Here is a 15,248-nt window from a genome sequence, read left to right as displayed (position 1 = left end):
AAATGACATGAAAACTAAAGCTTTGCCTAAATAAGTTGTGTCTATCAGAAGTTTTAGAAATCTGTCTTTTAATACCTGAGCAGTATAATTAACTATATAAATCATCTACTCAACAAGAATATAAAATTTCAAGTTGAAATTTCAAGTTGAAACCAGGTGAACCTTTTGGCACAAGTGTTGTGTAGACATTTCATATTAAACATTGCCTGTACTAAACATACAATTATTAGTTACATAGCCCTGAGTAAGTGGCTTTCAAACTTTTTTCAGTACATTTTGCATCATGACCCCCAGTATACACACCACATACACACTGCTTACTCTGAAATAAATTTCTCTTACAGCACAGAAAACACTCGTTATATTCTATTTTATTTTATTTTTTTAATGTTCATTTCAGTCTGCCATTTGAAAGAGCTAGATGATCTCTACTATCGCCTTGAACTCTGGGAGAAAACAATTACTCTTAGTCTTTTACAGTTTCTCCAGGCAAAGCTTACCACCCAGTTTGCTGTTAAATACTGAAATTAGATATTTTCTAAATAATTTTATTTGGAACTCTTATAGGAAGTCAATAGCTAATATCTCTAATCATGCCCTAATTTTTTTTCTTGTAATGCTTATGTAAAATAAAGAAAATGCAGTGAATCTTTTTTCATCAAGCCCTACCTAGCTGCCTCCAAGTCCCTTCCCGTTTACTCATATATGCTATATAATTTATATCTTATTTATACATATTGTATTAGTGAAAAGTAACACACATATCTTTACATGAAAAGGGTTGGGAAGTCTTTTCCAGAGAATTAAATATAATGTGTCATGTGGATTAGATGTGGAGTATCAAATTACCGTTGAGAATCCCCATCTTTATCTTCCTTATTGGAGTTTTCTCAGGGCTCTACAACATACTTCCAAAAGGTACTGATTTTATAACTTGAAAAATGCACATGGTAAAAAGATGAAACAATACAAAAGCATGTGACAAAATGTCTTTCTCACCCTAATCCCTGAGCCTTATCCTCCAAAGGGGAGTTTCCTCTTTTTGTCCACAAAATTTCTATGAACAGAGGACATTTTTTTAATTCAAATAAAATTATACTATGCATACCATTATGTATCTGCCTCATTCTTTTTAATAGCTGTATAGTACTTCATTGTATGTATAGTACTAAACTATAATTTATTTAAACATTCATCTTTTGATAGATTATCTGGATTATTTCCAAGTTGTTCCCTTTCTCCCCTGTCAGATATGCTTATGCTGTCAGTCTTCTCTCCTACCTCCATTTGGGAGTAAAACACAGAACCCAGTGCTACAGGAAAGGGGCAAGTGCTGTATGGAAATAGAGAAACCCCTCTCCACTTCTCTGGCTAGAACACCAAAGGTAGGCCCCACTTTCCCAGTCATTCATTTTTCAGCAGATTAATGAAATAATGTTGGGTTCAGGGTATGGTAACTCAAGTATGAGACTGTGAGCAGATCACTTAACCTCCTTGGTCCTCAGTTTTATCATCTATAAAATGAGAGGTTGGAATTGATGACTTCTAATTGTCATATATATGTACATAGTATTTTTGTTGAAACATTGATTTAAGCTCCATAACCCAACTTATATGAAGTTTCTTTTATTTAAATTAACATCTTTTGTGTATATTGTGTGGTCTAATTTATTTGACTTGCCATATGGCCTAAGCTATTTGAAAGTTTAAGAATGTAAAAAAGAGAAGTTGAATATTATACTGTATTTTACATAAGCTCTCCACTCTAAAAAGCCAATTTTGAAAGTATAAAGCCCATTCTAGAAGTACTAGCAAATCCTTTTATTAAGCTTGAACACCTGAAAGAGAAGATTCTAAGTGAGGTGATGTTTGTTTTTAAAATGGATCCTTACAATTTTCAATGAATCCTAGCATTCAGAGCTAATCCTAAGGGCTTTGTAACTTTTCTTCATTCAATCCCCTTGTTTAAATTATTTTCACATTCTAGCCCTCTAATCCATCTCCTTGTTTCGTTGAATGCTAAAATTGATATTGCTTGACATAGCTAAAGCTTTCTTATTTGGTGCTGAGGAAGCATCCTTAAAGGTGCACTGTACACTATCAGCCTGCTAGCAAAGTTACCAAGTTACATAGCAAAGTAAGGTCTTTTTGCTGCCTCACACACAAGATGTTTAGCATTGCCTGTTTCACCATTTTATTCTTATAATTCTGTCAAATGACAGCTATCCTGAAAGCAAAATGGTATAAGAATTTCATCATTTGATTTGTGTAATTACAACAGGAAAATAAAATACATTTTCTTGGCCCAGAGGTAGGGAAGCCTTTGTGTTTGTGCTCGTTGCCCTAGCTGCTTGCATAAGGTTTGACATATCTTGAATAGGTATACTTCTCTGAAACCTGAGATATTAATTATTATCCAAGTAATAGTAGATAATTATACTACTGGTATTCCACATTAATTTTCATATCAATTGTTTGGCATATGGTTCAGGTTAGCAAAATATATTGAGGACCTTCTAGGAGCCAAGCACTAATTAGGTGGTGAGACTGCCTAGATGATAGACAGTCTAGATGGAATCTATAAAATGACAACTGTTCCTATATATTCCATTGTCGGGGTTTTCTAATCTCCACTGGTAAGAGGAACTGAGCAGAGAAAAATTTTCACATTTGATAATAGAAGAAAACAAAGTATTTTTCATATTTAAAAAGGGAGTCTTCATGTTTTATTAAGGCAGTTACTGTGTCAGTGTGGACGCATGCTTTGCTATTTGTACATCTGCCAGTGACAACAGTTTCTCACCAAATACTACACGAAATAAAGTCGTGATGCTTGGACTAATTGAGCCTCAATTTTTGCCTACTAAAATATATCTGAGATACAAAAATTTGCTGTAGTATTGTACCTCATATTTTATAGTGATTAAAACTTCTGCATGTATGAAACTAACCTTGAAAATGGTCACCGTTGTCTTGACACATCATGATAATCTTCTTTGTCAAGTTATACCCCATCCATTGTGGCATTAACAAATAAGGAAATTCTCCAGTTAGAAATATACAGGATACTTCTGTCTACAGGATGTTGAACAAACTTTGTGTAAAACACTTGAAACCATTTTAGAAGAACAGTCCTTTGATAGCACAATCAGTCAAAGAGCTGTCGTTTGAGCTGAAGCAGGAAGATGTTTTAAACAAGAAAGAAGAAAACATCTAATCGTTCCTCTGGTCTGTTGTGCAATCCCAGAAGGGACTGCTGTTTCTCCTTCAGAGCCTGCTTTTGGCTGGGGCCCTGTGACACACAGTGGGAATTCGCTTCCTATCAGGAAACGCTGTTTTTCAATGTATTATCTTGTTGAGACAAGACAGTGAACAATAGGCTATTAATGTATTAGAACAACAAGTGTCATAAGTAAGCCAATATTTGCTTTGTTTTGAGTGTAACCCAAAAAAAAAAACTTTGGCCGAGCTTCAGAATACATTGGGCCATCAGTAACTGCTGGGCATAAAAGCCACAACAGTTAAAAAGCCCAAAGAAGAAAAAGTGCTTTAATAATGGCAATGAGCATTTGCACATTTACTCTATTCACTTCCTGTCCATAGAGAGATAAGAATAATTAAATGATTTCAATGACATCTTTCAGGTGTATTTTCATTAATGTCAATTTAAAAGTCTGTTTTGAATTTTGGAAGCCACACCAAAAAACTGGTATAAAGAAAAAAAGAGAAAAAAAGTCTCAAATTAAAGTTCTCTTAAGTAGTATCAAACTCTATTATAAGGTATATCACATTCAGTTTGGGATATTTATATTTAATCTGATAATACTGCTTATTTGAGGGACTGACAGCTTTTTTAAATCTGTTACTTTCATAATGATTCCAAAGAAGAAAACTCCACTCAGGGTGGTCAGTTAATATCAAATCCTTGCTAGACTTACGTGATAAGAGTACAGTAAAATCTCAGAGCTGGAAAGTAAACCTAACGGCCATCTGGTCAAACCATCTTATTTCATACATGTGGAAATTCAGACCTTTCCTCTTCATTGAAATCTTTATCTTAATCCAAAATTCTGTATATCAGCAATCCTTAGTAACCCTTAGATAGCTCATGTTTATCTTTAATTTGGCAGTTGTCCTAAACTGGTTTTTACTTTAAGTTATCTTTCAATGTGGTAATGTTTTAGTTCTGTGATTAAACAGGAAAGTCCTTGAAGAGCAGGACCAAGACCTATGCCTTAGTTTTCTTTATACGCTTTACCAATCAGCTGAATAGTGTTTGCTGGGTGATTGGATCAGTAGGTTTTTTTTGGGATCAGATGACATCTTTGTAGCATTATTTGTACCTGGTCTCTAAACTCAGCAGTAAATATAGATTTTTTTAAATTGTTCTTTTTATACCTTTCACCTTTTTTTGTAATTTCACTTTTCAGTCAGCTTGAAACATTCTTATGCAGGTCACAATACTCATTACCTCGACTATCTTGGGTACCTGTCCTGATCAAACCATGATTAGCCCAGTTTTTGAGTGTTGCTCTAAATTCTCTGCCCTAGTTTATTCTAAGGTGAGTAGAGAATGGGATGTTATGCGTCATAGCACTACTCAATTCACTCAGTTTAATAAACCCTTATTGACTAACTGTAAGTGGACAATAAAGAAAGGGAAAAGATGTTGACCCAGTTTGTGGGGCAGACAGGCATACTCAGATAATTTAGAAGCAACACAGACTATGACAAAGTGCTTTAGGAACTCTAACAAGTGGCCACTTCTGGTGGAGGAGATTGGGGAAAGTTTCATGAAAGGAATAGGCTTTTGAATAGGACGTAAAAGTATGGATTAAGATCCGGCTGGATGGAGATGAGAGGGGAAAACAGTAACTGTGAGAAATAAGGGGAGCAAAGCCCTCGATCAGGGAAATGACTTTTATTTAGGAGAGTCATCATTTTCCTCTAAGTCTTTGAGGGATAGACATTGAAGCCTTTCCCATCCTATTTCAGAGCCTTATTTTTAGAAACTCCCAGGCTCATCCCTAAGTATTTTTTTAAAGATGGGACTCCAGGATGCTATTTTTTTCCCCTTGAGGAAGGACTAAGAAAATAATGTTTTTGGAAAAGTTTAGCAACAGATAGCTTTGTGTTTCTCAGTTGTAACCATGAACCCCAAGGGTTATAGTATCGATACTACTGTTTAGATGTTTAAAATTATACTTTCCAGCACTTTACAACTCTGTAGACTCCTGACTTGACAATAGAGATCAAAAGTAGACACAAAATATTTACCAACCTCTGGAGAGCTACTTAAGTTACTAAACTGTGTGAAGATAGCTTTTTATTTGACATAAAGTACTTGATGTGAGCTTTAAGTCCACCTAAATAGGCACTATAGATCTAAGCTTTGAGTCTAGTCTTTGTGAGCCCCAGAAAAAACAAGAATCCTACTCGAAGCCTGAATTTAAAATACAGCATCAGTTTAAGTGGATCTTTCAGGCGTGTGTGAGAGGGCACAGTACACGAAGTCATAAAGTTTACTCTCTAGTGACTTACCACGAGAGCTTGAAAGAGAAGCGTTCTCATTATTTTTAAATGATATAAATGGCTGTAACCTCTTATGAAAACGCATACATCTGTTTTGTATGTTGGTAACCCTGAATGAATACCTACAAACCCTTTAAAATCAAGAACTTGGAGTTTGAGGCATTAGGTTCACATTTTATTTAATGTACAGTAGCTTTTGAAATTAGTGCCAAAACCTTTTGCTAAAGTTTTTTTTTAATGCAATTTATACTTTAAATCTATTCTTATTTGACAAATCATATGATCTACATTCTGTGTACCATATGCTACTCTAGATAATGTGGCAAGTCTTGAGTAAGATGAGTTGAGGGACACCTTGAGAATGACCTCCTCTCTCGGGACCTGTTTCTTCATAAGGAAAAATGAGGGAATAGGACTGTCCTGTTAAGCTCTAGTATCTATAAGTTCTAAAGATGCTATTCTTTTTACCTTTAATTAGGTAATATTAGGGAAGATGTTATTTATTTCTTGAAAGAGTTGTTTGGATTTATAAATGTCTCTTATTCTTATAGAGGTATCTTTATCCCTTTAAATCTACATTTCTGTTGTTCTTAATAAACTTTCCTCCATAAGTTAAATAAGTTGATTTAATGTTTTCTCTTTTTCCCCAAATTTGACCTTGGACTTCTTAGGACTTCTTTCAGCTTTTCTCACTTTTTATTGAGACTTCTGTTTCCAGCTGTGGATTAGAGACATGGTGGTTATCTCCCCATCTTCTCCAGTCTCCTTTCTGTCTCTTCATGACAGAAAAGAATCTCAATCTCTCTTCTGTGAATTAATTATAAACATAAAAATGTATGCATACTTTTCCAGACTCTTATTCATATCAACTAGGCCTATTTTTCAGGCTAACTTGTGTTTTATACCCCAGGTCAGAGCCTAGACCTCTTCAAATGAATTAACAAGTCTATATGGCAATAAATGTCCAACACCAACATTGTTCTACGTGACATATTGGGACATATGTAATCTAGATCTGGGGGTCAGAGGACTCCCCCCACCTCTTTCTAAAACTCACAATTACAGTTTTAGTTTAGGTTAAACTTTGTGAAAGATTAAATCTGGTGAGTGGGGGACTTTACTTATTGATTTAATAATCAAATTCCTGAGTATCAAACTCTGTACTTTATGCTTTTATTATGTTCAGGTAAGCTTCATTGTAAGAAAATCCAATCTATGAAAATACATATTTTGCCAGGGTTCACATTAGACGTAGGAACTTAGAGGTGGAGCCTGGGGTAAGAGAGGATTTGGAAACATTTATCAAAGGATCTTAGCTGGTATAAATTTGAAATGACTCTAGAGTTGAAAACATCATTGGGGATTAGGGGTAGAGATGGGGTTGGTGGAAAGTAGAGATTCAATGTTGTCCAGTGGTTAAGAACACAAGATCTGGAGCCAGTCTACTTGAATGTGTGTCTCCACACATACTCTTGTGTGACGTTGGACAAATAAGTTCTCTGTGCTATTTCTGTGTGCAAAATGAAAATGGTAATAGCACTTACCTCTCTAGGGTTATAATGAGGATTAAATGATTAATGAGGATAAATAAGGATTAAAATATGCTACATTCTTAAAACCATAGCAGAGGACAGTAGAACTCAGGAATACCCCTCTCTCTACATAAAAACATTTTCATTAAAAAATGTTCTTTAAAATTCTAATTGAACTTGTTCTATGGAAAAATGCACAAACTAAATTCCCAAGAAAGATGGTGTCAGTGATGGATTTGAAGTGGCTGAAAATGCCTGCCAAGGATTTGGAATCCAGGCAGACCCTTGAGGACAGGCCGAACTCTAGCAACATGCAGCAGGAAAGAACACTGTCACACACCTTGTATCACAGGGCACATACTCCAGGATGATGGTGATTCGACAGCAGGTGTCAAACCCTGCCAAGTAGGCAGACCAAAGGGACAGGGTATTTCGGCAGAGCAGTGATTGACAGAAGTCTAAATGGGCAATCAATACCAGGGAGGTATACATGGCACCTACTCTAAGCTGAAGTGTTAGCTATCATGTGATCTCAGGAAACAGGAGAAACAGAGAGTAGAGTCTAAGACAGGCCTGGGGAATGGGGTTCAGGCGTAGGCCTTCATTTCTGAAGGTATTTGGAGTTATCTGATAGAGAAACAAGAAAAGGGATTTGGGCTGCTTTGAGTGGAGGTGCTGAGAGACTACCAGGAGTTTGATTATTAAAAATCAGATAAACGTATTGCCACCGTGAAAGTCAAGACATCAGAGTGGGAACAGCATCAGCAATTCATCTTGATGCCAAACTGCTAAACTAGTTTCTCATGATCGCAAGAGCCCAGAGCTGGCGTGGTGCTGAATTTGCAGGGGAGAGGTTAGTGGGCCCCTCCTGTGGGGAGAAGGGCAGAAATGCAGCGGGTATGTGCACAGGGCAGGGAACCTGCTAACCTGAGCATGTGGCTTTTTAATCCACCATTGCCATCAGACTGTAATATTTTATAACTTGGTAGCTGCTTTAACAGTGTTTCAGCTATGATGGGAGCAGGAGAGCCCACTGCATCTTTGTGGCTAGCCTTCCTTGTGACTCTTCATGGTGTTTTACAAAGAAATTTTAGCTCGGAATCTGGTGTAGCAGGAACATTCATATCTTCTTGCTTCAGGTTTTCTTGGAAACATTGTTTGTGAAAGCTGTGCCATTGTGGAAGACATCTGTGTCTTACACTGCCCTTACAGATTTCAAAGGTTCAGGTTTTTGATTCCTGTTATTTCATGCTATTTTGATTTCTGTTATTTCTAAAGTACTAACTTTGATTCTGAAAAGGTGTGCTGTCTGTCCACATTGTTAGGATAGCTAAATAGGTATCCATAGGATGGAAATTACCCTGGAGCAGTATGTGTGTTAGCTTCCTAGCCTGCCATAACAAAGCACCACAAAGTGAGTGGCTGAAAACAACAGAACTTTCTTCTCTTAGTGTTCTTGAGGCCAGAAGTCCAAAGCCAGGGGGCGCCAGCCAGGTTGGCTTCTGCTGGGTGCCCTGAGGGAAGAGCTGCTTTATGCCTCTCCGGGCTTTGGGTAGTTGCCAGCCCTCCTTGGTGTTCTCGGCTCGCAGATGCAGTCAGTCCAGTCTCTGCCTGCGTAACCAACCACATGGCTTTTTTTCCTCTGTCACTTTTCTCTTATAAAGATGCTACTCATTGGATTAGGGCCTGCTCTAATCCAGTATGACCCAATCTTCATTTGATTATGAATTAAGACCCTATTTTTCAAGTAAGGTCGTATTCTGAAGTAATGACATGAATTTTAGGGGACACTATTCAACCCAGTACAGTATGTCATATCAGACTTGAGAGCTAGAGGATGATGCTTTTGAAAACTAGTTTCACAAAAATAGATTTTTTCTTTTACAAAAATTAATTTGAGGTTGATAAACATCTCTTTTCATGGACTTCTACTTAAAACGATTATCAGATTTCTGAAATGGCAGGTTATGACCAAGTATTTTTTTTATTAAGGTATCATTGATATACAGTCACATGAGAAACATTATCATTACTAGATTCCCCCCATTATCGAGTCCCCACCACATACCCCATTACAGTCACTGTCCATCAGCATAGTAAGATACTATAGTCACTACTTGTTGACCAAGTATTTTTGAAAGTGATTTTCAAGCACTATTACTCGAGTTTATGAAGTTGCATTTTCATGGCAACTTGTTTCAGTATTAGACTTTCCACAGAAAGAACAAATGAGGTTGTAATGATCTTGAAATCCCTCCTTACTAGCCAAAACCTGATGGTAGCGACTCCTTCAAATCAGACTTCTTTGCAGTAATGATGTATTGAGTTACCTACAGCTTTTGGATTGACTTTTGCAACTGTATTTTATAAGTTGTAGCCATACAAGCCAAAAATCTTTAGTTGAAATACCTGAAATAATAGACCGAAATGAACACTTGGGACTTACTCATACACTGTGTTAACATTTTTAAAAGTTTTCCTCTCTAGTTTTTAAAATAAGGAACTTTGTTTGCCTCTTTTTTTCTTTTCTTCTTTTTTTCCGGGTGCTCCTTCAGCCTTCCTCTTGTCCCTCGCTGGATACAACAACTCCCTTAGGAATGGACCATTAGAGGGATTGTCCACAGTAGCAAATCAATTTTCTACAGTAGACTTGGATAAATGTTTTATTTTGCAAACTCAACTCATTTTTAATAATGAGCTTTGTAGCATTGCTTGCATTTCTTCAGAATGAGGAACTAGAATTTCTGAGTTCAAAACCCTTGACAGATAGATGTAAGACTGGAATTTGAGGGAGGTAAGTTTTCTCCATTACTTACATTCTGATAGTCATTTTGGAAAGTTGCCTGAGGTCTCTAAAGTAGATATGCAGTTATAGGTAACAGTGAATTTGACCTCAGGCATTGCTCTCAAAAAGATGTCAAAAGCAAGGGCTTTAAATTTTTCAGTCTCAGTGCTGCACAAATAATTAAACAGACATTAGTTCATGAAGTATGTGAGAGTTGATGTTTCTTTAAAAAAAATTGCCAAGAAGGACCGCTAAATAGAAAAGAGTCAGAAATTTAAGGTAACTCCAGAAATTGAAAGCAATGAATCTTTCTTTAAAAATCATAATCTCCAGTGATTCCACTTCTGAAACCTCTCATTCATCATGAGCTGTCAAGTTCTTGATAGTTTTCCTGGATTTCAATTTTTTAAATTTCACTGATACCAGGGGACTTCATAACAGAAACTAAATGTCTGAGAGGCACATTCAAGTAATCAGTCCACTAGTCTCTGTTAACTTTCTCTTAGAGGGAAAAAAAATAATCCTCTTATTTTTCTACCAACCATTTCCAAAACTGTTGAAGACAAATGATGACTGAGGGAATATATACAGAATGTTCATCATATTTTATAGAAAGAGGGTAAAGGCACTGAGGCCTTGTGTTCTTGGATTCTGCAAGATACTTGAGGGATTCCCTCTGTGGTTGAATATTTTACTTGTCATTTTACGAAACTATGTATTTATTTATTTAAAAATCATTTTTATATGTGCTTTTCCAAATGATTCATTCAACTTGAGCTAAGTATAGATAATGATTTAGATTGAGTTTGTACTTGAAAAAAATATACTTCCTCTGAGCTTTTTTAAAAATAATTTTTATTTTTTTATTATTAAGGTATCATTAATATACAATCTTATGCTCAGATTTCACATGAGCAACACTGTGGTTACTACATTCCCCCTTTTATCAAGTCCCCACCACATACTCCATTACAGTCACTGTCCATCAGTATAGTAATCTTCTCTGTGTTATACTTCCTTCCCTGTGCCCCTCTATATTATGTGTGCTAATCATAATGCCCATTTAATCCTCTTATCCCTCCATTCCTACCCACTCTCCCCAGTCCCTTTCCCTTTGGTAACTGTTAGTCTATTCTTGGGTTCTGTGAATCTGCTGCTGTTGTGTTCCTTCAGTTTTCGCTTTGTTCTTATGCTCCACAGATGAGTGAAATCATTTGGTACTTGTCTTTCTCTGCCTGCCTTATTTCACTGAGCATAATACCCTCTGGCTCCATCCATGTTGTTGGCAAATGGTAGGATTTGTTTTCTTATGGCTGAATAATACTCCATTGTGTATATGTACCACATCTTTATCCATTCATCTACTGATGGACACTTAGGTTGCTTCCATTTCTTGGCTATTGTAAATAGTGCTGTGATAAACATAGGGGTGCATATGTCTTTTTAAATCTGGGACCCTGTATTCTTAGGGTAAATTCCTAGGAGTGGAGCTCCTGGATCAAATGGTATTTCTATTTTGAGTTTTTTGAGGAACCTCCATACTGCTTTCCACAATGGTTGAACTAATTTACATTCCCACCAGCAGTGTAGGAGGGTTCCCCTTTCTCCACATCCTCACCAACATTTGTTGTTGTTTGTCTTTGGAATGGTGGCCATCTTAACTGGTGTGAGGTGATATCTCATTGTGCTTTTAATTTGCATTTCTCTGATGATTAGCGATGTGGAGCATCTTCTCATGTGCCTGTTGGCCATCTGAATTTCTTCTTCTTTGAAGAAGTGACTGTTCAGATCCTCTGCCCATTTTTTAATCAGTTTATTTGCTTTTTGGTTGTTGAGGCATGTGAGCTCTTTATATATTCTGGATGTCAACCCCTTTTTGGATCTGTCATTTATGAATATATTCTCCCATACTGTAAGATGCCTTTTTGTTCTGTTGATGGTGTCCTTTGCCGTGCCGAAGCTTTTTAGTCTTATGTAGTCTGATGTGTTCATTTTTACTTTTGTTTCCCCTGCCTGAGGAGATATGTTTGTGAAAAAGTTGCTTGTGTTTATATTCAAGAGAGTTTTGCCTATGTTTTCTTCTAAGAGTTTTATGGTTTCATAACTTAGATTCAGTTCTTTGATCCATTTCGAGTTTACTTTTGTGTATGGAATTAGACAGTAATCCAGTTTCATTCTCTTACATGTAGCTGTCCAGTTTTGCTAACACCAGCTGTTGAAGAGGCTGTCATTTCCCCATTGTATGTCCATGGCTCCTTTATCATATATTAATTGGCTATATATGTGTGGGTTTATATCTGGGCTCTCTATTTTATTCCATTGTTCTATGCGTCTTTTCTTGTGGCAGTACCAAATTGTCTTGATTACTGTGGCTTTATAGTAGAACTCAGAGTTGGGGAGCGAGATCCCCCCCTGCTTACTCTTCCTTCTCAGCATTGCTTTGGCTATTCGTGGTCTTTTGTGGTTCCATATGAATTTTAGAACAATTTGTTCCAGTTCATTGAAGAATGCTGTCAGTATTTTGATAGGTATTGCATTGAATCTATAGATTGCTTTAGGCAGGATGGCCATTTTGACAATATTAATTCTTCCTACCCAAGAGCATGGGATGAATTTTCATTTATTAGTGTCCTCTTTATTTTCTCTTAAGAGTGTCTTGTAGTTTTTATGGTATATGTCTTTTGCTTCCTTGGTTAGGTTTAATCCTAGGTATTTATTCTTTTTGATGCAATTGTGAATGGAATTGTCTTCCTGATATCTCTTTCTGCTAATTCATCGTTAGTGTATAGGAACATAACAGATTTCTGTGTATTAATTTTGTATCCTACAACTTTGCAGAATTCAGATACTAGTTCTAGTAGTTTTGGAATGGATTCTTTAGTGTTTTTCATGTACAATATCATGTCATCTGCTAACAGTGACAGTTTAACTTCTTTACCAATCTGGATGCCTTTTATTTCTTTGTGTTGTGTTCCTCTGAACTTTTTGTACATGTTTTCAAGTTTGTAACTCTGCCTCTTGCATGGCCATTATAATTGATAAATTTGACAGATTTCTAATGAAATATTTTTTTTCAAGTTATCAATAAATTTTATTTCTCCTCCTACCAATGTCTAAGCAAGGAACTGCCTCCTCCCCAAATCCCACTCTTCAAATACAGAAGTCTGGCTCACTGTACTGTGTAACAGGCAGTGTTGATCAATAATATATTCTTCATCAGGTATTAGTGCTTTAGTGATGAAAAGTTTATATTCTTCCTCTGCATTGTCCATCAGTGAATGGCTTTAGTCTTGAGTGTCTACCTAGCAAGCATCTACTTGAAATTTTTGTACTTACTGCTATACACTTACATTTTGAACAATGTATATTATGGTTACATCTAACTATTCCTATGTTCCAATTGTACAAGCGCAGGAGGTGTTTTTCATGTTTGCTGAAATAGTTTTTCTTAATTAGCAGTATTATTTTTATTTATGAAAATCAAAACTTAAAACCAAAATACTCTCATAGCTGTGCCCTCCAATTGACTGTTTTCTTTTATCTGTTTTTTTGTGAATGCTGAGCCAGCTATCAACTTCCATTAAATACAGCACACTTAGTAACATACTGGGTGTTTCTTCCATAACTAGTTTATTTTGTTATTGTTGGTATTTTTTTCCTTGACTTTAAATTAGATACTTAAGTAAGACTCAGATTAATAGTATCTTTTACTAATCAACCATAGATTTATTGTTTCCTAGACTTTTTAGAATATAGTTATTTTAAAGATTACTTAACAAATAATTTCAAAAGAAAAAAAAGGATTCAGAAATCTAAGAATTGATTTGATTCAATCTTAAGATTTTGGCAGTAGGCCAGACAGTTAAGTTTCTACATTTATAACAATGTAATAGTCATATAAGAGTTAAATTTTGCTACTTTGAGAATATTTACCATTTCTATTTTGGTGCTGAATATTGTGCTCCTATAATGTATTTCCAAGCAGTGCAATAAAGAAAGGCAGTTGTGAAGGTTGTAATAGCTATATATACTTCTGGGAAATGACAGGTCTTTGAACTAGTCCATCTTTTTTGGTCAGCTCTTCCACACTTGTTAAGATCTGTAACCATGAATAATTCCTTACTTGAAGAACATTTGGTAATATGAGGTAAATTATTAAACCTCAGTTTCTTTATCCATGAAGTGGGGATATTGCTGATATCTTTTTCTGAGGATTGATTTGTTTCATTATAAATAAAAAACTCTGAAAATGATGCTAAATTAACTTGAAAGGTTAAATTGTAAACTTGAATATAATTTATTATTACCTGAAGCACAATCAATATCATTTTAATAACCTTCTAATAAAGATATAGTGGTCATCTATTGGGTTATCGGTCACAACTTAGAAAATACTGATCACTGTCCATATGGTGGTCTTTTCAGAGGGACTTGAGCCAGTGTAAGGGCCCTTATCCTGCATGTAGTTTCTTTTTGTTTAGAACTCAAAATTGTGTGAAATGTTTCATGGTATTTTATTTTACCATTTATCTTTGCCTACCTCATTAAGCTTCTTCATCTGCCTGTCTTCTGATACTCCTCACTTTCATGTATTTTATTTATCTGGCTTGCTAAGTACTTATGGATAAGACCAAGTATACAGGGTGACCAATTATGAGGAAGCAATATTATGTTGTGGAGAAGAGCCCTGGACTAGGAGAACATGGATCACCCCTGAAGATGCTACATGTACAATCTTGGGCGCACCTCTTTGTGAAGATAATCTTTTATTAGTTATCTAATATAGAAAACAAGAGTTTTGGACTCGATGTTCTCTTAATTTTTGCTTCAAAGCCTTGAAAGAATTTAAGTGAAAACGCAGATCCTTGATTTATTGGTAATATGTTTATTCTTTTCAATTTTTAAAAATGTAGTTAAGGAAAATGTGTTCCTTAAGTGAAGGAAACCACCATTATACAACTACCTCATTTCTACGCCTACTTTTCTGAACATGGTAGACAGTTTAAGTGGTACCTTTAAGACCATTTACAAGCATTACAGTTTTTATCCCTTCCTTACAGACTGTTCCTTTTAGTCAATAGTATTTATAAAATACCTGAGTAAACGGTATGATGGACCTGGTTTTTTCCTTATATTTCATGGAAAGAGTACATTTTGACCATGGGGCAATCTGTGAATGACATCGCAATGCTGATAAATGTCATGATTGTGATTTTATAGCAATACCTGATGTTTGAGCGTGGTGGCTTTAGAAAAATCACTCAACACCTCTGAGTACAGTTTCCGATCATCTGTAAGATGTGATTCCTGAGTCTAGTCTGAAATATTCAAAGAGAGCTCTCATAGAATCAGTAGCTGTTGTGACAATAAAAGCCTAGTGTTTTGCAGGATAATTTAAT

At 35.8% G+C, this 15,248-nt stretch overlaps 1 protein-coding gene across 12 annotated transcripts in view; it reads left to right on the top strand.

The window, feature by feature from the left end:
- ADD3 (adducin 3) overlaps window positions 1-15,248 on the top strand; it is a 164,276-nt gene that overhangs the window by 106,379 nt on the left and 42,649 nt on the right. For 3 of the 12 annotated variants that reach the window (XM_073240445.1, XM_017677482.3, XM_073240446.1), the window contains exon 2: window positions 1,251-1,385. The exons of the other annotated variants lie outside the window; for them this stretch is intronic. The gene's annotated coding sequence lies outside the window, so the exon portion shown is untranslated. The remainder of the gene's footprint in view (window positions 1-1,250; window positions 1,386-15,248) is intronic. 12 annotated transcript variants of the gene reach the window in all.

This window comes from Manis javanica, chromosome 7 (assembly GCF_040802235.1).
Source record: "Manis javanica isolate MJ-LG chromosome 7, MJ_LKY, whole genome shotgun sequence".
Lineage (NCBI taxonomy): Eukaryota > Metazoa > Chordata > Mammalia > Pholidota > Manidae > Manis > Manis javanica.
The sequence above is the reverse complement of the archived record's forward strand: the minus strand, read 5'-3'. Positions and strand labels throughout refer to the sequence as shown.